General features: G+C 34.6%; 1 protein-coding gene across 1 annotated transcript in view; it reads left to right on the top strand.

The window, feature by feature from the left end:
• LOC134531698 (uncharacterized) overlaps positions 1-27,897 on the top strand; it is a 286,722-nt gene that overhangs the window by 180,155 nt on the left and 78,670 nt on the right. The window contains exons 5-6 of the mRNA XM_063367509.1: positions 15,890-16,005; positions 27,408-27,469. The gene's annotated coding sequence lies outside the window, so the exon portion shown is untranslated. The remainder of the gene's footprint in view (positions 1-15,889; positions 16,006-27,407; positions 27,470-27,897) is intronic.

Below are 27,897 nucleotides of genomic sequence, written 5' to 3'. Positions count from 1 at the left end.
ATATTTATATATTTCTTTTATCATGAAGACTTCCGTGTCTACCGCGCATCGCGGTTCGGGTTTTCGGAGACGAGACGCCCTCTCCTGAGCGCCAGGACCAACACCCTGTTTTGACAGGGCTCCAAGTTTGGGGCAACCAAATTCCTCTGCCAGAACCTCTGGAATCGGTTCCTGAGCAGAATCCACCATCTTTAGGCCTACTACCTCGATCACCGTCTACCTACAGACCCGGGTGATACCCGCATAATTCTATCATTTTATTCACGAACTCAAAAATAGTGTAACCCAGTTAAGACAGCGGACAGTTAAAGCAGTTCGAGGAGACGAAATTTATATAATGTTTTGCAAGGACTATATGTACTACCTGTAAAGTTAGCGATGTTAATTTCATTCATGTTTTTAAATATTGTTATTTTTGTTAAACATTCACGGCCGGCCCGATAGTAAATAAGTTCAAAGAATATAATAAAATAAGTGTAATTGTGAGGAATTTAAGTAAGATCACTTATCTATGAAGAACAGATGTTACGAAGGAAAATTAAATCTATAAAAAAAAAGAAAGAACAATGATTAATAAAATAAGGAAGTCTATAGACGTAACTGTTGTTTTTATTTAATTAATCTATAATAACGATCCCATTTCTCCCTAGTATTCGTAGGGAGTCTCTAAATTTTCTTTGTTTACTCCTAGTGTCACCTCTGATGTTGACTTTTATAGCTATTAATTGAGGGCCCCAGTATTCAGAGTTTCCAAATCTTTTAACCTACTTATTTAATTATTCTTTAACACACTTGGGGTATTACAAAATGACCACTGGGACGATAGTGATATAAAAATATAAATACCAGACATCAAAGAAGTGGACAACAGCAGAATAAATTGATTATATGTCGGGGGAGATCCTAACATATTGGTTGATCACCTGAGACTGTTGGTGGCATCGGTTCGAAAAGGAAACTACTTGCACATCTACGAGGTAGTCTCCATACATTAAGAACTGAAGGAACCTGGCTGCATACAATAATCGTTTGTTTAACTTGCATGTGTATAATATAAAAAAATTAATCAATTATTTACATTTCAAATTTTAGTGTTCTATTTCTTGTAATCTGATGTCTTACCCAGTGGCGTAGCCAGGATTTGTGTATGAGGGGTGTTAAGAAGCATGCCACCCCCCCCCCCCCCCGTAATAAAGCGGGGGGTCTGTGGGTCCTCCCCCGGGATAATTTGGATTTTAAGGTGTAAAATAGTGCTATTTAGCAGTTCGGTACTTAAATTTAAATATTGTAATGGCAAATTTGTTATTAATTTTTATATGTAACTAGCTGCCCGACCCGGCTTCGCACGGTTGTATTAATGGGGAAAAAATGAGACCAAATATCCTATTTACAGTTATAATAAATGAAATAAAATGAAAATTAATTAATTTTGACAAAAACTTAATACAATTCTTTGTAATGTACCGAAGAAAAAACGAATAGCACCGATGGTTTCCCGACTCTCAAGCACGTAACGTTGTCATGGAAACGAAGTACCCACTGTAAAAAAAAAAAAAAAAAAACTACCCTATCTCTCAAGTTGGAAACAATTACACATAAATGCCAATTTTCATCGAAATCGGTTGACTTGGTAAAGAGTTCACTGGACCTTTTTAGAAATCAGATGTAGTTAGTAATTGTCTTCTTAATTTGAATAATTTATATCACTTTCAAATCCCGACCGACTTTGTTCTACCAGTGTATAGTTATTTACCTGTATATATCTAAAAATTGGTGGTCTGTATTTAATGAGTGATGAGGACTACACTAACAATGAAATAGTCGTTGCCATGGAGACGAATGAAGCATCAACAATGCTACAGCCGTTGCCGTGGTGATTTTCTGCCAACTCATACATACATCACATTAGAAAACTCTAAAATTATCAGATTAAGACCATTAATCGAAATAAAAACTATCCTATCTCTCAAGTTGGAAAAAATTACACATAAATGCCAATTTTCATCGAAATCGGTTAAGTGGTTTAGGAGTCCATTGAGGACAAACATTGTGACACGAGATTTATATATATTAAGATTTGTTTGAGCGATGAATAAGAAATAAATTAAAGATTTTGTGCTAAGGGGGGGGGGGGTTTGAACCCTTAAACCCCCCTCCCCCTGGCTACGCCCCTGGTCTTACCAAGACTGAGTTCTCGTAATACAGATTTTTTTTTTTTTTTGTGCTTCCAATGTGCTTCCTTTTCGTTGATTCTGCTTCGAAGTGTTTTTCCTTTTCATTGAATGTGTTTTCAATATTGCTTCCTTTTTGGTGATTCTGCTTTCTTTTCTTTGATTGTGCTTTCTTTTCGTTGTTTAAGCTTTCAATTGTGCTTCCGTTTTGTTCATTGTGCTTCATCTTTGACGAATGTGCTTCTGGTTATGCTTCCTTTTCTATTATTGCGCTTCCAATTGTGCTTCTTTTTCGTTGATTGTGCTTCCGAGTGTGCTTCCTTTTCTATGACTCTGCCTTCAATTGTTCTTCCTTTTCGGATATCGTGCTTCCTCTTATTCTAATGTGCTTCAGATTGTGCTTTGTTTTTTATTGTGCTTCCTTTTATTAAATTGTCTTCCAATTGTGCTTCATTTTCGTTGATTGTGCTTCCAATTGTATTCCTTCTCGTGTATTATACTTCCTTTCTGATCGTGCTTTCATTAGTGATTTCTTTCCATTGATGTGGAATAGTCAAGTCTGAACTTGGAACATTATTGATCTCATGTTTCGGAGATGTCTGGTCTAAACGTCTGACATTGAATATTGTCTGTTTGAAAATGTTTTACGAGTATCATCGAAAAATACCTCTTGGTTCGGATATGCTTGGTCTATACGCCTGACATTGAATAATACCTGGTTGAAACATTTTCCAAGTATCGAAAAAATAAACTTCTATGTTAGTCACAGCGACAACGTAGTTATTTTACTGAACAGGTATCTTGTATAAAGTCGTTTTTCGTAGAGTGACAGATTAATAATTGTTAATTATACTCCAGGATATCAGTCATCAAAGTTACGAATGGTTTTCCACCTAATTTAATACTGTCACATCGGGCACTTCTCAGTACAGACATTCTAACATTAAAAAAAAAGAACATCAGCATTGGACCATAGATGACAAGAGAGCATAGATACATATACAATATTGATGTTACACTCAACACTCCTCCCCAATGATTATGTTTTTTTCTTCTTTTTTTTCTTTTTTTTCTTGTTTTTTTTTCGAATGTAACAGTATATACAAAAACAGAACTTATATTTTCCACTTGACATTTTCATGATACAATTCTTTTAAAATTAACCTTATACAATGTCATAACATATGACTAATACAATCCTAACTCCTTCAACAATACTCTAAATACCTCAGCAGTTAGTGGCTTAGTTAAAATGTCAGCTAGCTGGTCTTTTGTGTTAACATATTTAAGCACCACCTCTTTTCCTTCAACTTTGTGTTTTACAAAATTCATTTTTACGTCTATGTGTTTCAGACGTTTTTGATCCCACCTGCTCACTGCTTTTATGGTACTAATGTTGTCTTCATACACTATCATAGTATCACACTTAATATTTAATTCATTTAGTATCTTTTTAATCCAACACCCTTCCATCACAGATTCACATAGTGCTACAAACTCAGCTTCAGTAGTGCTCAAGGCAACTGTTGACTGTTTCCTTGAACGCCACACTACTGTATTATTATAAACCTTAAAAACATATCCTGAAATTGATTTTCTGTCTTGTTCCCTCGCAAAGTCAGCATCAGCATACCCTACTAAAGGGTAATTTTTTTCAGTTTTATTGAAACACAATTTATAATGAAGTGTGCCCTTAAGGTACCTTAGCACCCGTTTCAGGCTGTTCCACAATAGTTCACTGGGTTTTGATTGAAAACGTCCTAGGTAAGACACAGCAGCTGTTATATCAGGTCTAGACCCAACTGAGGCAAACATCAGAGAACCAATACATGACCTGCACTTGGCTTCTTGCCTCATATCAATCATTTCAGATTCTGACAATTTACAATTAACCTCCATGGGTGTCTGCACCGACCTGCTTTCATACATTCCGAACAATTTTAATACATTCTTTAAATAGTCCCTCTGGTCAAGTACCAAACCATCTCTCTCTTTACAAATATTAATACCTAAATATCTCAAATTTTCACAACCCATGTCTTTCATTTTAAACTCTGAGCTCAAAATTTTCTTAACCCACGTTATTTTTTCCATCGTATTACTTAGAATTAATATGTCATCAACATACAAAAGAATGTAAACATCTACATTCAAATATAAGCAATAGTCATTTTCAGAACGTTTAAACCCGTGATCTGTAACAAACTTTGAAAATCTCTCATACCAGCACTTGGGAGACCTCCTAAGACCATACATAGATTTCTTAAGTCTGAGAACACAATTCTGGTTTACTTCTATTCCTACCGGAGGTTCTAAATACACTTCCTCCTTTATTTCACCATACAAAAAGGCTGCTCTTACATCCATTTGATGTATGTGATAATCACGTTGAACTGCAATTGACAACAATATCCTCAGAGTTTGTAATTTCAACACTGGTGAATAACTATCCTCTAATAAGCCTTCTTGTTGGAACCCCCTTGCTACTAAACGAGGCTTGTACAGACATGAATCACCAAATATCTTTTTTGAAAAAATCCACTTAGTATCAATAGGTTTAATTCCCTCAGGTTTTTGAACTACTTCCCAAGTCTGATTATCTTCTAATACACTGATTTCTTCTTTTATTGCATTATACCACTGATCACTATCCTCCATGTTACCTACATCCTCATACCTCAACGGTATGTTATCCTGATATGAAGTACACATAGCAAACAAAATTTCATCCTCACTGTCTGAAAAATATTCTACATAATTATCAAATCGTTTGGGTCTAACTACTGCCCTTTTTCCTAAACCTCTTGCATTCGATTTGTCCATACCTGTATGTTCCTCACTCTGTTGAACCTCTTTATTTACATCCATACCTACGCCGTTATCTACATGTGTCCAGTCCCTGTTAGGTAATTCATGAATTTCTGATTGTGTTTTTTTTAGTCTCTGGTACTAAGTTAGGTATACTCTCATCAAATATCACATTCCTTCCAATTGTTATTTTCCTCTGCTCTTTATCCCACAGGCGGTAACCACTTTGGCCATAGCCAACCATTACTAACTTCTGTGCTTTAGGGTCTAATTTTGATCGTGTTTCTTTTGGAATGTGATTAAATGCACTACTACCAAATACCCTGAGTTTACTTAAGTTAGGTTTTTTACCTTCCCACAATTCAAAAGGTGTTTTGCTATGAACTGAGGTTGGACTTCTATTTGTGGCATGAGCTGCAAAATAAATCGCTTCTCCCCACATATCTTTAGGCAAAGTAGATTCAACCAAGCAAGTTCTTGCTTTGTCAACTAAGGTTCTATTGAACCTCTCTGCCACTCCGTTTAATTGGGGATTGTAGGGTACAGTTAACACCATCCTAATACCCTTACTACTACAGAACCTTTTAAATTCTTGATTAGCATATTCTCCTCCATTGTTAGATATCAATTTCAAGATATCTGCACCAAAATGTTTGGTTGCATAATAGAAAAAATCTTTGAATTTTTCCAGTACCTCACTCTTATTTTTTATCAAGTAAATTACAACAAAATGTGTGTAATCATCAATGAATGTAACAAAGTAATTACATCCATCCCAAGATGTTGGGCTAATAGGACCACACACATCAGTATGGATTATTTCTAATGGTTTGACTGCCCTATCATATTTTCCTTTATAAGGTAGTTTAGACATTTTCCCTAAGATACAAGGTTCACACATTGCGTTGAAACTATCTACATTTGCTATATCATTTAAACCATCAACCAAATTATGTTTCCACAACAGTTTCAAATTTGAATATCCTAAGTGCCCAAGGCGTCTATGCCATAAATTAACCGATTCATTTTCATTGACATTCCCCTTTTGAGTACATGAATAGTTTGTCTCTGGACCATCCAATATCATCTCAACTGTATATAGTGAGCCTTGCTTACAACCAAACAAGATCAACTTGTTGTTCAAAAAAATCCTTACACAGCCCTTATCAAATAACACTTTCATACCTTTTTCTTCCAATTTTGAAACTGACAGCAAGTTTTTTCTGACCTCAGGGACATGATACACATTTGTGATAGTACAATAAATTGGATCATTATTATAGTTGTAACCACATACCTTTACATTCCCAATACCAACAGCTTCCAATTCGACTCCATTTTTAGCAGCACATATTCGTTTTGGTGCACTTAGCTCTATGTAATCTGAAAAAAACCCTTTCTCTCCCACAATATGAACTGAACTTCCCGAATCAACACAAAAAACAATTTTACTACCTTCCTTTTTTTCACTTTCATTTCTAAACTCATCTGCCAAAAACACCACTCGACTTGAATCACTATCTTCTTCTGCGATGTATGATCTAGCTGGCCCACCTCTTCTTGCGCCAGAGAACCTGCCTTTACTTGTTGCTCTTCCGAAGCTGTAGTTGCTGCTGTAATTTCTGCCTGTTGTTTGCTTCGCTCCTCGGGATGACCCCTCTGTCGGTTGTACTGCATCTGGACTTCTGTAACTTGATCCTCGTAACTTCACACGACACTGGTATTGTTTATGGCCCTTTTTTCCACATGAATAGCAGAAAAAGGCATAACCTCCAGTTTCATTCTCTTCACCTCCACTTTTCTTCCGTTTCTCCTCCTCCCCTAGGAGGCGATCCTTGACCAAGTTCATGGTTAGGTTTTCCATAACCTCTAATGCAGTGACTATACTTGTATAGGATTTAGGCATTGAGAGTAAAGTATAGTTTACTTTTTCTTCTTCCGACAGTACACTACCAGCGTCTTTCAATTTGGAGTAAACTTCTTCCATTTGTACGAAATGTTCCATGAGCGAATTTCGTTCATTATATTTCATTGTATTCAATTGTCGGCGCAAGAAAAGTTTACTTCGCACTCCTTTTTTCTTGAAATTGTCCTCCAAGTTTTTAAACATGGCGAATGTGGAGTTTTCATTGCGTAAATATTCTAAGTGGCTATCCGCAACAGCTGCTATCAAAATAGCTTGTGCCCGAGCCTCGGCTGCTTGATTTTTGTCATCCGCTGCAAACCGATCATCTTCAATTGCCTTCGCCACGCCATTTTCTCTCAATATACTCTTGACCCTAAATTCCCAAGCAGAAAAATTTTCTCCTGCAAATGGAACTATACAGTATTTCTCTCGCGATAACATAATGCATTGAAGCCGCAGTAACCACGCTCTGCTACCACTGTTAATTATACTCCAGGATATCAGTCATCAAAGTTACGAATGGTTTTCCACCTAATTTAATACTGTCACATCGGGCACTTCTCAGTACAGACATTCTAACATTAAAAAAAAGAACATCAGCATTGGACCATAGATGACAAGAGAGCATAGATACATATACAATATTGATGTTACACTCAACAATAATCTCCATGAAAGATAACAGAAAACAGTATTCAAAAGTTAATTTGAGCTTTAGTTTCTCTTATCACTGGCCGAGAATCAAAACAAAGATGGTAAAATATCTAGACAGTCATTATTTCAATAATTGATTTTGTTTGTGCATTTTGAAATTTGTTTTTGATTTCAAGCTAAATAATTAAGAGTTTCCAAGATGGCAGTCATGTTAACTTATAGGAGACTAATATATGGTGATCTTAAGCTACTCTTCAGACTTTTCAACTTATTTTTTTAAATAAATTTTAACCTAAAATTATTTTTTTTTTTGCATTGACCAAGGATCGAATTAATGACGGGAATCGATAGAATTAATCATTATAATAATGAGAGAATTTTTTTTTAATTTGTCCCGCATTTATTGCTAAATAAATACAGATTTCTAATATGGCGTTCAAATTTTTGAGATGGTGGATGCCACAGTAATAATAAATATTGCCTATACTCTAGCAGGTAAAAATTAAACTAACATGGTGGTAGCGCACTCTAGCAGACTAAAATAAGATGCTGGCCTCCAGCAGACGAAAAAAAGATGGGCAGACAAAAACAAGGTGTTGGCTACCGGCAGACGAAAACAAGATGGAGGACGTGAAATCTTACTAGCTGGTGATATATATATATATTTATATATATACATACATACTTATATGTATATAGGTATATACACACACACCTTGGCATTAGTGGTGGGAGGTCAGTCTGCCGGCAGTTTAATTGGAGGAAGGATCAGTCACCATTTCTAAGTTTTGTTCTCACCGGGTTCGAACTAAAGACTCCATGATGTAAGTGTGTTTTAAATAATTTTTTATTAAAATATGATAAATTTATTTTAATAAAATCTTATCTGGTAGTAATAACTGATGTTCAAGATGGTGAAAGTGACGGAATAATCTAGGATGGCGGAGTGTTTTTATTGAAAATTTTATGAATTTGTTATAAATTTATTTCTCGATTTTCTAGCATAAAAAGACCTGATTTTCATTATGGTGGCTGTAACGGAAATTACACAGTTACATCATAATTTAATATGGTGGTCATTGCATCCATTTTAACAAGGTCATGACCTCGGCCGCTTATGGAGGCTTGTATATATGGATTCTTATGTCACTTTGCGGACGTTTTAAGCCATTAGCATTTTTGAGGACTAAAACGGGAAATTTTTCCCAAAAAAGAAATTTTTCCTTTAGAGTAGATATTTTTTTTTTCGAGTTTTTTGGCAGAATATATTTTTTACTGGTAATTTTGGTGAATTTTTAGCAAATTTTGTATCATTTTTGGCTAATTTTGGTAAACTTTGAAGGTTATCAAGGTCAAAGGAGTAGTTCAAGTTTATTCAATATGGCCGCCGTGACGTCACAATTCACAGCCTGAAGCATGGCGCAGGAAATATTTACCTGTACTAATACATTCACCAGTGATCTGGCCACTCAACCATAGAGGCCCCTTTTTAAGCCGGTGCGGCAAGCTTTTTTAAGAGCATTCCATGTCTAAACAATAATCACGCCGTCTAAGTGAAAAGAAGATTGAAATTTTGAAATTCAGTTGGTTTATTTAAAATAGTGCAACCATGTATTAATAAATATATATCCATATTTTCTAAGTGAAACTTCTTTGGGTGCGATAAGAGAAAAATTTCAAGGCCGAATTTTAATGCAACGTTTTCGTTAAACTTTGTTGTGAAACGTTTCTGATGTGAAAAGGACAGAGAATAGGTAGGCATACTTGTTTCTAATCAATGTTTTAAATGGCATTTAAACAATTGAAGTAGTTCACCAATAATTTAGTTTAATGATTTTGTTAGGTTAATTGACATTTAAAATACTATAGATTTTTTTAAACGCTCGGTTAGGTTAGGTTAGCTACGTTTCAAATATTTTAAACAACGTGTGAACGATTGCTTACGTACGTTTCATATTTTAGTTTTCATTACCATAAAGCTATAATATCAACATTAGTGAAAATATCGGGGAAATAAATTCAAAAATTTAACTATTTATTCATTCCAATCCTGTTATTACTTTCCTTATATTCTATTGATATAAGTTTTTTTTAAATTGTATTCTTTCATCTCTTACACACACACACACTCTCTCTTTCTCTCTCTCTCTCTCTCTCTCTCTCTCTCTCTCTCTCTCTCTCAGCCGTTTTACCGCCAAAATACTTACGAGTCGAGGTTTTATTTTCCAAAGAAGTTTCACTTATGTCATGTGTACTGAGTTACACGTGCCTTTTTTATTTTCCCTGTCATGCGTTAGATAATAATAGCGACAGCATCAACAGATCGTTCACAAAAGAAAGATAATTGAAAACGGGGTTCATTAAAGAGCAATATGAGAATTTATTTTATGAAAAGCTGAAGCGTATTTGGGGAGCGGGGAAATGATGTATTGGTAAAAATTAAATTCCCATTTTACACGAAAAGATTTTATTTTTAATAATTCAATTAAGGTTCTCATTTACCCGAGTAGGCCTATAGAGAATTGTCTACTTCATACTCGGTGCTCATGAATTTCAAACATCATGCTCTTTTTACGTGGGTCGCGAGTTCGATCCCGATTCCCAGAAAAACTCAAGTTTATGAGAAGCGAATCGATGCTAAAGTTGTTCCAAGCCCACCAGAACCTGGGAATGTCCCATTGCGCTAATCCTATATGCATTTACTTATGACGATAAACCCTGCATTTACCTTACTTTTTAAATACCTGCGCATCCTGAAATGTATGTAATTAGCTAACCAGCATTGGTTAATTTAGAGTACATCATATTTCTCACTTTTGTTCACTTGATGCGAGAGGGAAACACAGCGGATGTTGCCATGAGTCGGTGGGTTTTCTCTGCGTGCTCCTGTTTCTTCCCACTAAAGCGTTATGTCACAGCACTATCTAATCATGCCTCCCCCTTTCTGACCTAACCCACAACAATTTATTTCATGGCAGTGATGTCTATGAGACTTGAAACCCAGATTCGTTCACTTATGCCTCATGACGCCTGCGTATTTTCGTACATACAGCATGCCAATAAATACACACCTGTATGTATATATATATAGTTCACAAACGCCTACACTAAACCCACTTATATTTTTGACAAACTCTAAATAAAATTACCCCAGAATAATTTGCAGTGTTGAAATTTCGTCGTCAATATTAAATTTTGAAGTGTATATTATGAAATGAATTTGAAGATTTTTTACCGGAACAATTTCGTTTCCACTTAAAAGTTAAAACAACGTTCAAATTTTGCTAAAATATGGAGTTCAATAAAAATGTATAAAATATGATAAACGCATGATAAACTGTTGGAGTCTGAATTCGACTGGCGAACCTCGGGTACATGTTCATCGCGGAAATAGAAGTTTAAATCATTCATACGACCAATGATATTAAGTGTGTCCCCAGGCTTCTAAATGCCTCAAAATTTGGAGCTGCTCAGATTGTGTATTTCAAATAATAGAGAATATATTAAACCTGGAAAACTAGGCGTCGGTGTAATTTGATCAGCATTTAAATTTTTGTTCGTTAAGTTCTGTACTGTCTCCAATGCGGTTACTGACAACCCCCCCCCCCCCCCCAACCCTTAAAAAATTAATCAACCCGCTTTGAATTTAGCTGAGTCAAATTCGACCCCACGATTCCTTTTTTTACCTAAAATCTCAAAACATATATATTATTCATTTATTTATAAAATATTCAAAATAAAAAAGGACTTTTATCATTGAGTCCAAAATCTTCGGTATAATCCTGGCAAGGTTAATGTAATAAAATATTAATAAATTTTCTAAACAAATACAAAACTAGAATTTTTTAAATCTTAAATTAAAACCACCACCATAAATTTACTAAATCCTCGGCTCGATTCACGGCGATTAAATCTATGAAAATATAAAGCAACTTTTCACTAAAAAGACTGACTAATACCATTGCATATAATACTTTCAACCAATGGAACATCTCAGTGGCCATCTTGGATCGGCAATCTTGTTTACGTCCGCTATAGTATGCATCCGTAATATTAATACATTTTTTACTTGCTATAGCACACTAAAGTCAATCACTAGACAGTCAACTATCGTAGATTCCATCAACTTGTTAACCATTTTGGCCACCAACTTGAAATTTCGAAATTATCAACCAAAAATCACATCAATTATTAAAAAAATTCCTATTAAAATCTATTTTAACTAGATCAATTTACATTCACTGCCTTGAAAGCGCTTTTCTTCACTTGGTTCTCGGTCGGATATGATTTGCCACATATTTAGTCCAACCACAATTTATATTTTAAAGATCAATGCGTTGCTACTTCATCAGTAAAATGATTGGTTATGTTCTTCTTGATATCTTCAATAAAAGTACAAATTTATTTTTAATCATTAAATTTTTTTAGATAATATTAATCTTTTAATGTTCCACGCTAGGAATTTTTGTGTAATCTCCTTTATATTACGGTATTTCTCAATGTTGCTCCATCTGGCTACAAATGTAGTCTTCTATCTTTGGCTATACAAATTTAGCCTTGTAGCCTGAATGCAAATGTAGCCGGCTACGAACGTAACAAATTCCTTCATCTGGCTACAATGTAGCCTTGTACCCTAAGGCCGGTATTCCACTGTAAAGTATTTTATAAAACATATTTTATAAAACATCTTTGACCAAGATTCTTTGATAGTGTAATAGGCCATCTTTCGTAAATTATTACATTTAAAAAAATTATTTTATAAAAAGTAATGGGTCGGCATTACATTTTATAAAAACAGTTATCCAGTTAACTGTTAAGATCGTGTCACGGTTGTGAATTTTCTAAATGGCCACACAGCCCACAAATAAGTAGATTTGAGTGTGGACACAACGACGAAGTTTATTTCTTAGTGCAAATGTTTCATGAAATGCTACACAATGCAAAGTACGAAAGACTACAAAAATATAAATAAAAAGCAAGATGTTATAAACACAGTTAAACCTGGTTGTACTATCCTAGACGTAAAAAAAATTCAATTAAATGTGGTTAAAAAGTGTAACTGTTTAATGAACACTTAATACTCTTTACACTAAAATGAAATGTTATGAAATTCTGATAAACAGGATACTTCTTTGACATATATATTTTACGAATCACTCTTCAATATTTTATTAAAATATGAAAAATATATTTGATAAAATCTGTGTTATAAAATATTTTACAGTGGAATACTGGCCTCACTACAATGTTGCCTTGTTGTCTTGCTACAAATGTAGCTAACAGCTCCATCTGGCTACAAATGTAGTATTGTTGTAGGCTACATTTGTAACTACCTGACTTGACAATCAGTGCCACTGATCTGAAGCAACTCCAACATTCAGGGTGAAGTGCCTGATGCACACCTGTCAGGCTTGGCAGTTTTCTTAATAAATTTTAAACTATAATTTTTCGGAAACTATGGGGTGAAGAGTTAATAAAGTGACATTACGCATTAGTTTGAAAACGCTAATTGTTACCAACCTTTAAAAACCACATAATTCTTATGCGGCATCAAAATTTATGTGATCTAACAGTTGTTAGTCCATAATTATCTCAATGAAATCATTTTACGAAAGCAACAAGTTTCACTATGGTTTTAGCATTTTTTTTCCGTTCAATCATTACCCAGACGCTTATACTCCATCTTTAATGCTTTATTTATTAGCTGCATTATTCTAACGCAATCACGCGTCCTCTCGGCCAGTGTAGTAGCTCCCGCAAGCCCGCTGAAATGAAGTTTGTGCGCTACTGTCTGCGCCTGTAACTTCGCTGGGCTCCGTTCCCGGACATACGTTCCTTAATAATTTCTTTCTTTTTTTTTTGTATTCCCTGACGCCCATTAGATTCATGCCCCGCAATTTGCGCACACTTTATGATGTTTTCAACTTACTTCTTCATGATGAGTATGCAGCCTATGGTTTGCGATTATATTCAGACTAAGCTGTTTTGTTACAACATAGTTGGTCAGATAAACTTAGAATTTCATCTCAAGCACGATGACGCTTGTTTTAATTTTTATGGTAAAGATATCTTTGTTCTAGATCATCATTATATGTATATCTGTTGTAAAGACTAACGAATATCTCATTCATCAATTTTCTTCACACCCTTAGCTGTCACTCCCCCTTACTCTGCATCAGAACGCAATCCAGATTTTAAACTCACAGAATTCTTAGTTGCTAAATTAATAAGAAAGTGACAGCTCATATTTTAGCTTTGGAAATTAGATAAACTTCTGTCCCAAATAAATAGTGTAACTTGAAATAAATCTCTACACCTAACAAGTGTGTATGTCACTTCGTTATGAAGGCGCATAATTATATTTTTTGCTTGGTTTGGTTTTTAGAATAAAATTCAACTCCTGTTTTACATAAAATATTGTATTTTAAATCTTGTAGCAAAATATTTTAGTATCGTTTCATTTCTTTTAAATAATAAACTAACTCTGTTAAACGTTAGTGAACAAACACTGTCGATATATTATCTGCTTTTTTCATCAATAGTTTAAAATTACATCCTCTAGTTTCAATTACATAAATTTTATTTCCATATGAAATAAAAAAACACAACCACTTAAAAAAATAATTGTAAATGCAGAAAAAACATTTATTAATTATAGCAGTAACTTTCCGCATCGTTCGAAATAAATTTTTAAAAATAAATAGTTGTTTAAAAATCTGTACAATTTCAAATATTAAAAATTAAAAAGTATGATTTTTTTCTGTTCCATTATGTATATGGTCTAAAAGTCGACCATTAAGGGAATGGATTATTCCGTCAAATAATTATTTTATGAATCCTAGCTAATATTCATCTTAATTTTCTTCATTTTAAAAAGATTTATTGAAATGGAAAACAGGAAAGTTTATTCAAATCAAGCATTACTAAAGACAAAATGTTACAATGTTATAGAATAATATATTATCTAAATATTTTTTAGTATTTCTCGAATAACTAGTTAACACATGTTGCAGACTAACAGACATGCGACGTTTTCGAATTCAATATTTAAACCCCTTTTTGGTAAAATTTTAAAATTATATACACTTACAGTATGAAAAATTAATTTTTATCTTATAAGCATAACAGATTGGTTTACTTAAAACACCTACTTATATATTTAAAATGAGCATCCCTTGATATATTACATATTTTTAGAAGAGTGGGAATACTGGTCTGGAAAGGATAATTCAATTTATTAAATAAAGTTTGATTACAAACAAATATGTACACATTTTCCTAAATTGCAACAATCTGAATGACTGGACGCAAATTCATCGCACTTGAATGGGCCCACTATATACTCTCCCTACTGGACCTCGGCTTGACAATGGCTCTCAATACCGCTCGCTTCTTACCCCGCACCGCGGTCCCAACACGCTGCTGCACTACACACTCGTCCGTGCCGCGACACCGTCCCCGATGCTCCGATCTTCGCACACAAAGCCCATAGCTCGTCGCCCTCTATCACTCGCCAAGTGTGTCACTCACCCTCTTAACATAACTCTGCAGCTCGCAGGCCAGTTCCCTACTCGTACATCTCGGCTATTCCGATGGAAATGTCTCGTAGACCCCTGAAGTGTCGCGTCCTCGAAGTATCCCGACTTAACACGTGAAACTGCGAGAACAATGGCGACCTAGTTACGCCACTTTACTGACCGTACTCTGGGGACTCGCAGAAACCTCCATACGAGACACAGCGGCGCACCGGACTCTTTGGGGATGCCGCTTTAGGCATTTCCGTGTAGCGAAAGGGGAGGGATGGGAGCTTCCTGTTTCGCGCACTCCCTAGGAATCCCACAGACTGGCCGGCCTCACCTCTAGCAGATTCGTAACAACATGATTGCTAAAGTATTTTTACTTGTTTATAGTAAAAAATTAAATAAATATATTTGAATATATTGTTTTTGCTAATGGATTCGTGTGTAAAAATTTTAAGTTTTGTCATTTGTTCCACAGAAATTTCAGTGATATTGCAGAAATATTTTACTGAAAAATACCTAGTCCGGAATTAACGCATGCAATGTTTACCTGTATATTTAACTACTTTTAACTTAAATGCAATCTATATGTGAGTAATGTTGGCAATCGTATACTTGAGGGAACACTTAAAAAACAGTATTTAAATAAAAGTAGTTTGGCATAATTTATCTCACCCCATGCTGGTTGCTGGTATATCGGGAGAAGGTTTGCATATCTCACGATCATATTCCAAGGTTTGTTCACCTGGAAATGGGTTCCACTTTATTTCAGTGTCACATGACTGTCTGTACTCTAAAAACTTTTTTTTTTCTATTTTCGATTGTTTCAGACCGAGCCAGGTACCAAGCAACCGTGAGGTTGGCCAACGTTACAGCTCTTAAAGACGCTGTGCGCACCGTTACACCTTCCATTCAGGCGACACTGGAGAAGCAGATAAGAAATTATGTAATGTTTCTGTTTTACTTCTTTCTTATTCCTAGGTTTAGTATTTAGTAAGTTGCATTTGCTTACTCTTTCTTAATCTTACTTATTATTACATAATTTAATCTTTATTTCAAGTCGTACATGTATATTACACAACGTGTCCCGAGTATGCAGTGCCTATCATGTTATACCGTTAAAAGCCAGTTTGAGGAAAAGTTGGTCAGAAATAGTTTTAAGTCCCTTTTAGTAAGATTATCTCCAGAAGAGCATATTTACTCCGTACGTGATGGTAAAAAATAACTTTCAAAGTAATATTAATAAAAACCAAACCATTATAAGTAGTATGTATTGGCCGGTCCGAGAACAGATTCAAGTTGCAGGAGCGTAGAAGCGGGTCCACCATTTTTGATTGTGATGTCACGGCCGCCATCTTGGATAACTTTTGAATTTGAGTAAGACCTAAGGTGTAATTCAACATAAAGATTACAGTTTTACGTAAAAACGAAAAACTTAATATTTATTTAAACAATTTTAAAGGTCATTGTACGGCATGGACTTTACAGGTACTGGGTTTGATCCCGGAAAGGTCAATTTACTAAATATTATTGAAAAATCAAGAAATTTTAAAAATATATAAAATATTTTTTTTTTAATATACCCACTAAAGTCAACAATCTAAGAAGTATTGGGTTCGAACCAGAGTTGACCATTTAAGTAAAATATTAATAAAAATCATTAAAAATGCAAATAATATTTTAATGAAAGTCAATATTTTCTCCGTCATTGAATTTCTTATCAAGACTTACCCTCAATACCAATACCAAAACATATATTTCCGCAACGATTACGTCAAAGCAATCATCGTATATCTGCAGACTTTAAAATTGTGATACGAAAGAATAACTTTTAGCGGGTATTGAACCCGAGCGCGCAGATTTATCAGCCCATGAATTTTACCACTTTTTTTTCTAAAAAGATGGGTGGTAGGTACACAGGCAAGTCTTGACAGTCACCAGTGTGCCAATCATCTCCCCCCCCCCCCTTAACGTTGTATTGTTATGTCACCCCGAGTCATTGTGAAATTGTAGTTGTGATTGCAGGTGTATTAAGACAGCACAAATTACTTCCATGTCTTACCCGGGATTCGAACCCAGAGCCCCCGCACCGTAGCCCGGTGCGTTATCGACTGCGCCACGGAGGCCGATTCCACTTAATCACGTCACTGACTTATCAGTGAAAGAAAACATATTGGTTAAATAGGTTTTTTGTTAGATTAAAACTATAACTGACAATTGCGGCAAAGTTGCAATTTATTGCTATGTATTCAAACCCCCAACAAAGCTTCCAAATAAATTAAAAACCTTAAACTTTACCCGTGGTTTAAAACCAAACTTTTTTTTAAATATATCTACTTTTATATGAAACTCCTATTTAATACTATGTTGATGAAGAAGACACCTACTACTAGCGCCGTTAGTTCGCAGGCTTCCGCGAGCTTCACTAAGGTGTCGAGACACGCCAAGGCAAAGGATAGGAAGTTTCCAGACCTGTCTAAATGGCCGTGGTTAGAAATGATATTGTGCTAACAGTGATATGGTAAAAACCTTTTAGCCTCCAGTTGAGTTAAGCAACCGCATTTAGTTTCCAGTGTGTTTGGCACACTATTCAATTGGTATGTTAATTCCTGTTATTGGCTGGAATTGTTTTAAAAATTATGTGATAGTGAACCAGCTCTTCTGCAATTATAGACGAAGGATGTAAATAATTTGGCTTGGCCCATTTTATGGCCTAAGGATATGCTAGTCATATATCCGAGTTGAATACTGTTTAAATATGAAGCCAAAAGTCCCTAAACATTTTTCTAATATTAAGTTTGTGTGGCATAAGTATTACTCCGAAGTTATTCACGTATAGGCAAATAAGTGGTTGATTTTGTAATTTGCCATAGCCATTTTGGAATCTTATAGGTTAGATTAACTGTTCACCAACTGAAATTATATTTCTATTTTTGGCTGCCTGAACCCATATTGATGAACCAGCAAGCTGTGATCATAAATTTAGTCTGCAATAGTTAAAAGCTAAATTCAGAGGTTATGTACTAGGACTAAGAAACCTCTGCTTCTAACCGACTAAGCATAAAGTTTCTTAATTATTTTTGTTTGAACGAAAGAATTAAGAATTGATATCAAGCGCCTAACGCCAATTAATTAATTCATGAATAATATTAAAAAACTTTAAATTTTGACATTTGAGCACCAGCGTAATTTCTTAGCTAGGGAATCACTATTTAATTGAGTTTATTAACGTGGAAAGTACTGTTTTCTAAGTAACAAGAATATTTTATATTATTTTTAATTCTTGTTAGTCTATTTAAGATAACAGAAAACTAAAATACATTGTGTATTTTTTTGTTTCTAAATATGTGTTTTTTATGTTTTTAAGAAAAATAGAGTAGGTATAGTTAAAGCCATAGAGTTGTGTCAGATCTTTAGATGATTAATACTGGGTCTTATAAAGTTAATATTACGAAATACAACCAAAGGTAAATGTGATACGACAATACACTATCTATATAATAAATACTATATTTCTCACACTAACAACATACTTACATTTCTGATAGATCTTCGGAGTAGATACATACCTACCAACTTTACTAGTATGGGTTAGGTTGGTTTCGGTTCGGTTAGGTGAAGTTATTACCGTCTTGTGAAACGAAATAGAGTTAGGTTTAAAAAAGAGGGAAATAATTTTACTGTTTTTCCCTATAATAAAAATTTTTCGTGTATTTATCATGTTTTGAATTATTATTTTTAAGATTTTCGCGTTAAATTTCGTGTCTGAGTTTCAATTTAAAGTTTATTTTCAGCACGAGATAACATGTGTTTGCTCGTTACCGAGGTGAAATGTTTACACATCACGAGCGAGTATTGCAATACTCGCTCACATTTTCTTTTGTCTGCTGGAATGTGCTACCACGATATTGGTTTATTAACTACCCACTAGAGAGTACAAACGTCAATCACCAGACAGTAAACTATTGTAGCGTCCGCCATCTTGTCGGCTATCTTGGCCGCTATAATAAAAATTTGTAATTATTAACATAAAATATATGGAAAAATTCAAGAATTATTTTTAATGTACCTATTAATATACCAATTGAATTTATCGATTACTGTCCTTAGTTCAGTCCTAAGCCAAAGCAAAATGGTAATTTTTGCTTAAATTTATATGAAAAAATAAAAAATCGCCTCAATTAAATACTATCCATAATAATCTTGGTTCTAGATACAATAAATAAAACCTAAAATTCTAAAAATATGTATTTATTACAATAAATCCACTTTACAAGTAAAATCATGTATTCGCATTTTAGTGTTTCTTGATTTTTTCAGTCCTCCTGGAGTGTGAAGCAAGGCCTTTATAATACTCGACGTGTCTTTTCACGGCAGGCCAACTTGACAGTTTATCACCACATAGTTAACGTACCGCATAGTTCTCTATTTTATTAAAAGAAAGTGGTAAGTTGCTTGACGCCTTGCGTTTTTCATGTGCGTAATTAATTTGCCACAAAAGATACAGTAAGGTCATTGTGAATGGGCAACTATTGCTTTGCAAAACCTAATACGCCTTTTCAATTTTCCGTATTGTATAAACTTACTACAGCACCTGTTGCAATTACTTATATCTAACCCTTTCAGAGTTATTATTACAATATTGTGTAATTACACTTCCACAAAGATTCAAGTCTACGACATTGTCACAAAATTTACAATCAGGTTCTTGCTTGCGCTTAACTGGCCCCGTGCTGATTTCCTCAAGTCGCTTTAAGCTTTCATGGCAACCAAACAGTTTATTACACTTGACACGCTGATACAGTGTTCTGTGTAAACAATTCGTGCATCGACGTCTTTCATGCCTGTGAACTTTATATTCTTTGGTAAAGTAGTTTTCACAGTAGCCATGAATGCTTAAAGCGACATGAGAAAATCTGCACGGGGCCAGAGATACACAAGCAAGAACCTGATCGTAAATTTTGTGACAATGTGGTAAAATTGAAGCTTAGTGGAAGTGTAATAGTCTGTATAGTAATAATAACTCTGAACGTGTTAGATACCAGTCAAACAGGTGTTATACCCAGTTTATACTCTATGGAAAATAGAAAAGGCGTGTTAGGTTTTTCCAAGGTTACCCATTATTCAGGACCAAACTCGACCAAACTCTATCGTATATGGCAAGACATTTTCCCATATGAAAACTGCAAGGCATCATGAAATATATCGCTGTCATTTTAATGAAACATAGCACTCTTAGCTGTGTGACATGTGTGGTGATAAACGGGTAAGTGAAACTGCCCTAAAAAGACACTTCAACTAAAGTAAAGGATTTTATTTACACTTCAGGAAGACTGAAAAAATTGAGAAACACTAAATGGCCAATATGTGATTTTACTTGTATTAGAGTAAAATTTACGTAATAAATACAATTTGTTCAAATTTTTCGTTTTATTTCTTGTACCTGGAACATAGATTTTTATGAAAATTTAGGTGATATTTTATTTGACTTGTAGTTTTAAGCAAAAATTACCTATTCGCAATGACCAAGTATTGAACCAAGGACATTAATTGATCGAATCAATTAGTATATTATAATGTAAATGTTTTTTTATGATTTTTTGAATATTTTCTAAAATTTTACTTTGATAATTACAAATTTTCAGTATGGTGGCCAAGATGGTCGAAAAAATGGTAGATGCTACAATAATTGACAGTTTGGTGATGGACATCAAGGGCGCTAATGCCCGGTGGCAAGGGGGGGGTCGCTTCCCTCCTCCTCCCCCCCGCCCCACTTTTAGCACTCAGGGAATAAAAAGGTGTGGTGTAGTCAGATGATTTTCTTTCAAAAAAATATTTTAAAGTCGGTATAAGTAACACGACAAAGTTTTCAACAGGGTTGGAACTGGGACTTATTTATGGCATCTTACATTTGTCTTCCAAAATATTAAAAATACTCCATACCCCTAGGTCTAACACCCCCCCCCCCCCCCTCCTTTTACAAACTTACACATGGGCGCCCTTGATTGACATTAGTGCATTCTAGCAGACAATTAATAAACCAATATGGTGGTACCGCATTCTAGCAGAAAAAAAAACAAGATTGCGGATGCAATATGGTTGTCGTAAAGTCTTAGTGGCAGAATAATAATAATACATGTTTTGGTGTAAGTATGGGGGGTCAGTCTTGATTAGGAGAATCAATGAGGAAGGATATGTTGACTTTTTTACAAAAGCATACGCCGGGATACGAACCTACGAACTCTGAAATCCAGGACTTAATTTTTATTTAACTTAATTTTTACATTTTTTTACTTTGTATTATTTTACTAAATCAATCTTGTCGGGATCATATCCAGTACCTCCTTGTATGACTTAGGGACATTATTTATTTAAATATTTTTTTGTTAATTTTTTAAATTTTTAGTATTTTGATATTACTTTATTTAATTGGCCTTTGCTGGATAGAACGCAGTACTTCCATAGTCCATAACGTACAAAATTCCTTTTGAAATGGGTTTACTAAATGTTTAACAATTATTTCTTTTACATTTTGGGAGTTTTAGTTAAAAACATAATCGGGGTGTTGAATTACACCCTAAGTATCATATCAGTCGTGATCAAGACTATAAGTCATCCGAGATGGTGGCCGTGACATCATAATCCAAAATATTGAACCATCTCCTCGGCTCCTTAACCAAAAACCTGCTCTTGCACCGGTTAATATATATATAACTGTTATAATATTTTTAAGCGTTATCTTATCACAAAAACTAGCATTAATTACTTTTTATAAATGAAGCTGCAGCAAAATGAACGTAGTTGAACTCATATTGGGTTCATAAAGTAATTACAAACTCTATTAACTAAATTATCTTTGTTCCAACTGGTTTTTAAAAGGTAAGCTGAACAAATTTTTTATCGACAAATCACGCTATTATTTATCACTATTTAAAAAGAGGATTTAGTACATTTTTATTTGCAGGAGTGCATATGAATGGAAATAAACTGCGATAATATTAAAAGCACATCAAAATTAATCATAATCAACTCAAACATTATGATAACTTAGATAATTTATTCGATATTACATTAATACAATGCAGAGTATTTTCAAGGAAATAGTGTTAGGCATTTTTTCATAACATCCCTTATAACTACCTATAATTTCCATTATAATCCAATCTATCGATACTAATAAAAATGCAGTAAATAAAGTCCTTTTTAAATACAAAGTATGCACACCTCAGCTATTTGTTTAAAAAAAACTTAGAAGAGTTTCAGTAAATATGGCATAAAGCTACTGTGGGCATAATTTCACGGACCAACAGACATTTGAAGGACTTAAAAGAGAAAGAGAGAAAGATTTAATCTGCGAACAACAAAAAACGTGAGAGGCTAATGGCAAGAGTTTACTAGCTAAACAGTTTTCAATCTCTTGTCAGTTCTCTTCTCACTTTTAAAACGTTATATAACATGAAATTATTATTTTTTAAACTTTAGGTTAAGTTGGAATCTAACTTTTTAAAAGTTTTACTTTATCTGGCTTCTGTTTGGTATGTTTATGAGTCCAAAACTTTGGGTTTTAAAAAACAATTTTCTGTATATTTGGGTTAGCTGCAAATGTTTGCTTTTATTCTCGTAGTAAACTGTCCTAAAAAGGAATATTTGCTACACATACGAGTACGTCCACGTCAGATTAATTATTACTACACCGACGTTAAAAATATAAACCGTTTGTAGGCTCACTGTGAAACTGGGAAGAGCATTAAGCCCAGCAGTGTGAAGAACGTTCATAGAAGTTACCAAATAATTCACGTTGTTCTTAAATGTAAAAGAGTATTTATACATATTTCGTTAGTTAATGCACCTGTATGACATTTTTTGTTCCATTAGATTTTATGAACGAAATTTTTATGTCTTTGCTTCATAAAGTCCATTGCTTAACAATATTTTTAATTATTCTTCCAATACATCTGTTGAAATTGAGAAAAATATCCAATGAGTATGAGAAATCTTTATTCTCCTCATTTACAAAATCTTTATCTCTGAATTTTTTTCGAAAGGTGCCTATGAAATGTGAACGGAAAAAAAATGTTAAATTGGTGCATAACTGCTAGGAGCCTTTCTAACTTGATGCCTTTTTATGATAAAATTGATGGCCTGAGCATTTTACATTAAATAAACATTTTCGCCAATAATTGTAGGATATTTATTAATTACCAGTAGAAAATATAAATTATACCACTGATACACTTTAGTGAAAACATAAAAAATACACCGGTTAATTTTACTCTTGGATAGGCATCAGGCTTCTAACCAAATAGTATGTATGATTTATTATCAGGAAAACATTAATACAAATTTTGGTCTGAAAACTAAATGTATTGCCAATTAATTAAATGTGACTACTTTAAATAAATAATAAGTCTAATTTTGCTAAGCCAATTCTCTTTTAACGTAATTTGATGTCTTTCTTTCTCTTCTTAAAGACAAGAGTACAAGATTTTGGAAATTGAAACTCAGTGGCTGATTTTAAATGTGTTTGTAAATAATGTAATTGTTGCACAGATTTTTGTAACAGTGTCCACAAAATAATTTTAATTCAATTTATAACATTTAACATGATTAAATTACCATTATACATGGTACAAGGTCTAATTTTAAAAATTATTATAAATTATGAGGTGTATTGTAGCAGAATAAATATTTTCATGACTTGTATTTTGAGTCGGGCGCCAATTTCGCAGTCCTACCTGTTTCATTCAGACGCATGAGACACTTCTTCCCATGTTGGATACCAACCCACATAAAGTTACATGAAGTCAAATATTCCAACCCTATAACCTCAGTAAAACAAAAATACATATCACTAATTTTGTATTTATTTAATTCGCCCACATTCTTTCTTAATTTTTAACGACGCCATAAAACCATTTTGGTTTCAATTCCATAGAAAGCACATTTGGATATCTTTTACAGACATGTCACTAGAAAAAGTGATATTATTATCTATTAGGTTAAGAATGTTGTACTGTAAAAGCATACTTCAAAATTTTTCCGAGAATTTTTGTAACACTGTGATTAATGAATCAATAAAAAGAAGGGTAAATAAGAATACTTCAGAAGAATTCATAATGTAACTTGTATAAAACAGTTTAACACGAAGATTATTCTGGTTGCTGGAAAGGAAGCACTAATGGCGCAAAAGTGTGGCATGTTGTTAATTTATGTACATACTCGTGGTGGAAAAGAAAAATTAGTTAAAATTTTGAAAGCTTCGCTCGTATATATAGAATTTTTATGGTGGTCATGATGTATCTCGTTTATGTCTGAAGACTTGGTCTTACACACCATGATGATTTTTTTTTTCGTTTTTAGGTCATTAATTTTATTCAAGGGCTATTTCTAAAATCTTACCTCGATACAACCATTGCATGTGTTGTTCTTCCACAAATATGCTCAAGATGTTATTATAGTCCAGTTTAATGTCATGGGTGTATTGAGGAGCGCAATTCTTTGTTATTACCCTCACTTGCACACCTTTCTTACACCCATGATATTACACTGAATATATTCGTTGGAAATATTTGGGACATAAAAACAACTGCAAGGAAGGTATCTAGTTAAAATTTAAGAAATAGCCCTTAAATAAAAGTAATGATGAAAAACGAAACATCTAGCATTTCGTGTAAGACCGAGCGTTAAGTTATTTCATAATTTTCCGTTATTATTTCTACTAGACTTTTATACACTACAAGCCACGCAATACATTAGTTTAATTTCGCTAGGGAAATGTTTATCATTTTCCGTGAACATAACGAAGAACGAATTCTCAGTAAGACTTATAATTTTCCACGGTTATGCTCGCAGTTATCCTAACCCTACAAGATGCTATGTAAACCAAGAACTCTCCTAGAGTATGATGGGAAACTCAGGGGAAAAAAACACAATATTATATACATTAAACATAGCAGTTTCTTCGCCCTTCGTTTGTATTATTCTCATTTCCATGTTACACTCACCTGGTTTTTTAGTGCCCCATCTAATCCCAAGCCAGTCTGGGTTGACAAGGGCAAATGGGGGTAGAATATCCTTCCCCTTCTGGAGCCTCGCTGCGTTTCCTGCGGTCCCGGCTAGGCGCGAGGTTCAAGTTCGCCCGCCCCGTGTTTGCATAATGTATTCTCGCGAGCCCCTGCTTGCGGGGGTGGGGAGGGAGGGGGGTGTTTCTTTAGTTTGCTCTGCGCGTCTGGCTTCTGGTTGTCGGCGGTTTCGTATTGTGTGGCCAAAGGAAGTGGAATTAACGCAGGCTCCTAAAGCGAGCGCGAAACTTGTGAGTCGTTGGAGCTCTGTGTTATTTCCCATTCCACCCACGGTCATTTTTAAAGCTACATGAGTACAACATCTCCCGGAGATTATCATTCGTCTTATTCTTTACGGCCACCGGCCACGAATTTTTCAAACACGAGAACATTCATGATTCGCAAGTCTGGTGTGCATTCATACACAGTATGTCTATGTATAAAAGAATGTCCCAGTCATAACATTTAATAGTATCAACTGTAAGCGTTGTATAGTGTTGGTCCAATGTAACAATTTTAGAGTAAATCAAAATGTTTAAGCTACGCACATTGGTGAATACTGCTTTGATGATTTCTTGTTGCAGCGCGAAAGAATGGCAGGTTCCCCAATTAGTAGACGGTGAACCTAGAAACTTTATTCGGTCATCGGATGGTGCCCCTCCCATTTGGAATATCCTTATACGAGAGTGGTTGAACTTCGAGGTCCCTAACCGTTTGATTGGTAATAATAGTCGAGACAACAGAGAGCACTTTTTTCAGCTGGCCTCCACGTTCACCTAGCATAAAAGCCATGCGATTTTTTTTTTACTATGGGGCTTTATAAAAGATCGTGTCTATGTTCCGCCGCTACCTAATGATTTGTCGGAGTTGAGACACAGAATTAAAGAGTCTATTGCTTCTATTAATCCGGACGTGTTAACCAAAGTGTGGAAAGAATTTGGCTTTAGGTTGGATTTGTGACGTATAGCTGAAGGTGAACATATTGAAAATTTGGAAGAAAAAAAACAGGTTGGTTTACTTTCTTTTTGATGTATTATATGCTGTAAATAGTCTAACTTAAACTGTTATAATATACCATTGAAACTAGGTAGTTCTCTTATGGACACTTTGTATAATACTTGTCCACTGCATGCGGAAAATACAGCGTGCTAGTCCAGAGCTCGCGCTTGGAGGTTTTAGCGCATTTTCCCCCACCAGCAAGCATCATAGTTATTATTTCTACTCCCGCTACTATCCTTAACTAGAGTTCCTTTAATGCCCTTGAAACTATGACGGTATTTCTGAAGTAAGACGAGTAAAGGGACAAGGTGTCCATTATAAAAAAAAATCGATTAAAAATTTACATTCACATAGTTAAACTATTACATCAATGTTGTATTTTAGTTACATAGTTATCGTACACATGTTTTATATTTTATATTAGCACGCCAGTTTCCCAATTCAACTGTTACGGCTGAAGTTTAGATTATGGCTAACGGTGGGAAGTGGAAGCGTCGCCGATGGTCGACGTATTCACTCGGGGTTTTCCCCTTTTTTTTTTTTTCGTCGTTACATTTTATCACCCTCTCAAACCAGCTTGCCATTTACATCCAGGAATTTATATCAGCAGCTTTCCAGCCCGTCCACCCAATGGCCCCGTTACTCGAGGCGCCGCCTTCTCTGATACGGGACGTAGGCGCGTTTAACAGCGTAAATCACAATTCGAGGACACGAGAGGCGCCGTGGAGCGTGCTGTACATCACGATGGTGTGGGATAAGGCTACTTTAGCAGAGCCTGCTTTTTTTCAGAGACAGTCGTCTTGTCTTGCTTGCAGGCTCGTTGTGAGACTGCAAAGTGAACTCGTGTCATATTATTCTATACAAGGTACTTGTGGTGCTGCAGACGTACTACACTATAACAAAGCATATTTATTTATGTTTCTAAATTGCAGTTATTATGTTAAATATTTCATGGAAAATTTACTATATAATTATAGTGGATTAACTAAGATATTTTTTTTGTTTTTTTCCTATGTAAATATAAAAGATTGACCGTGTAGCAATAAGAAATATATTCACAATTCGAAATTCCTGTTACGTCTAATAATTTATATGGTAAATTCCTGAACGATTTTTATAGTGTATATCTAGTTCTTTCTAGATTATCTTAATTTACATCGCTAGTGGTAGCACACTGAATTAGCCCGTACGCGAAAAATCTCACAGCCTCTCCCGTGCTTGCATTGAGGAGTAAGTGCTTGTAATACCTATGAATGTTTTTTTTATGATGTAAAATGTTTGTTTACAGATTTCGAAATATTTGAGATCTGGCATTGCGAACTTCACTCAACTTCGGGTGTTAAATATCAGGTAAGTATTCCAAACTAAAATTTTATTATAACGTTTATATTTTTTTCTTTATATTTTAAGAAGCATTATTATACACGTTATCTATGGCAAAATAATAAATTATATAGTAAAATGTCTGATGCGAACCATTTTTTATTGACTTGTGTTTTTAATCTCCTCATCAGTTGTGCCATCTCTTACTTCTTTCACACCATCCTTTTCTATGCCCGGCAAAAATATTACACTTCCACATACCCGATAAACTGGAAAAATTTCACGCGATCATGGTTCTTGTGATGACTATACATCGACCCATTAAAAAAATTTAATAAAAATAATGTTTGAACTATGATAGTTGATTTTTTAAGGGGTATTGGCTTAAGTCCCATGTTTCCCCCGTCACGTGGTTACCCCTCTCCATTGCGCGGCTCTGGATGGATCGCGTGCGC

This window comes from Bacillus rossius, chromosome 5 (genome assembly GCF_032445375.1).
Source record: "Bacillus rossius redtenbacheri isolate Brsri chromosome 5, Brsri_v3, whole genome shotgun sequence".
NCBI classification, from domain to species: Eukaryota; Metazoa; Arthropoda; class Insecta; order Phasmatodea; family Bacillidae; genus Bacillus; species Bacillus rossius.
Note: the sequence above shows the minus strand (reverse complement) of the source record. Positions and strands in the feature narration are given on the sequence as shown.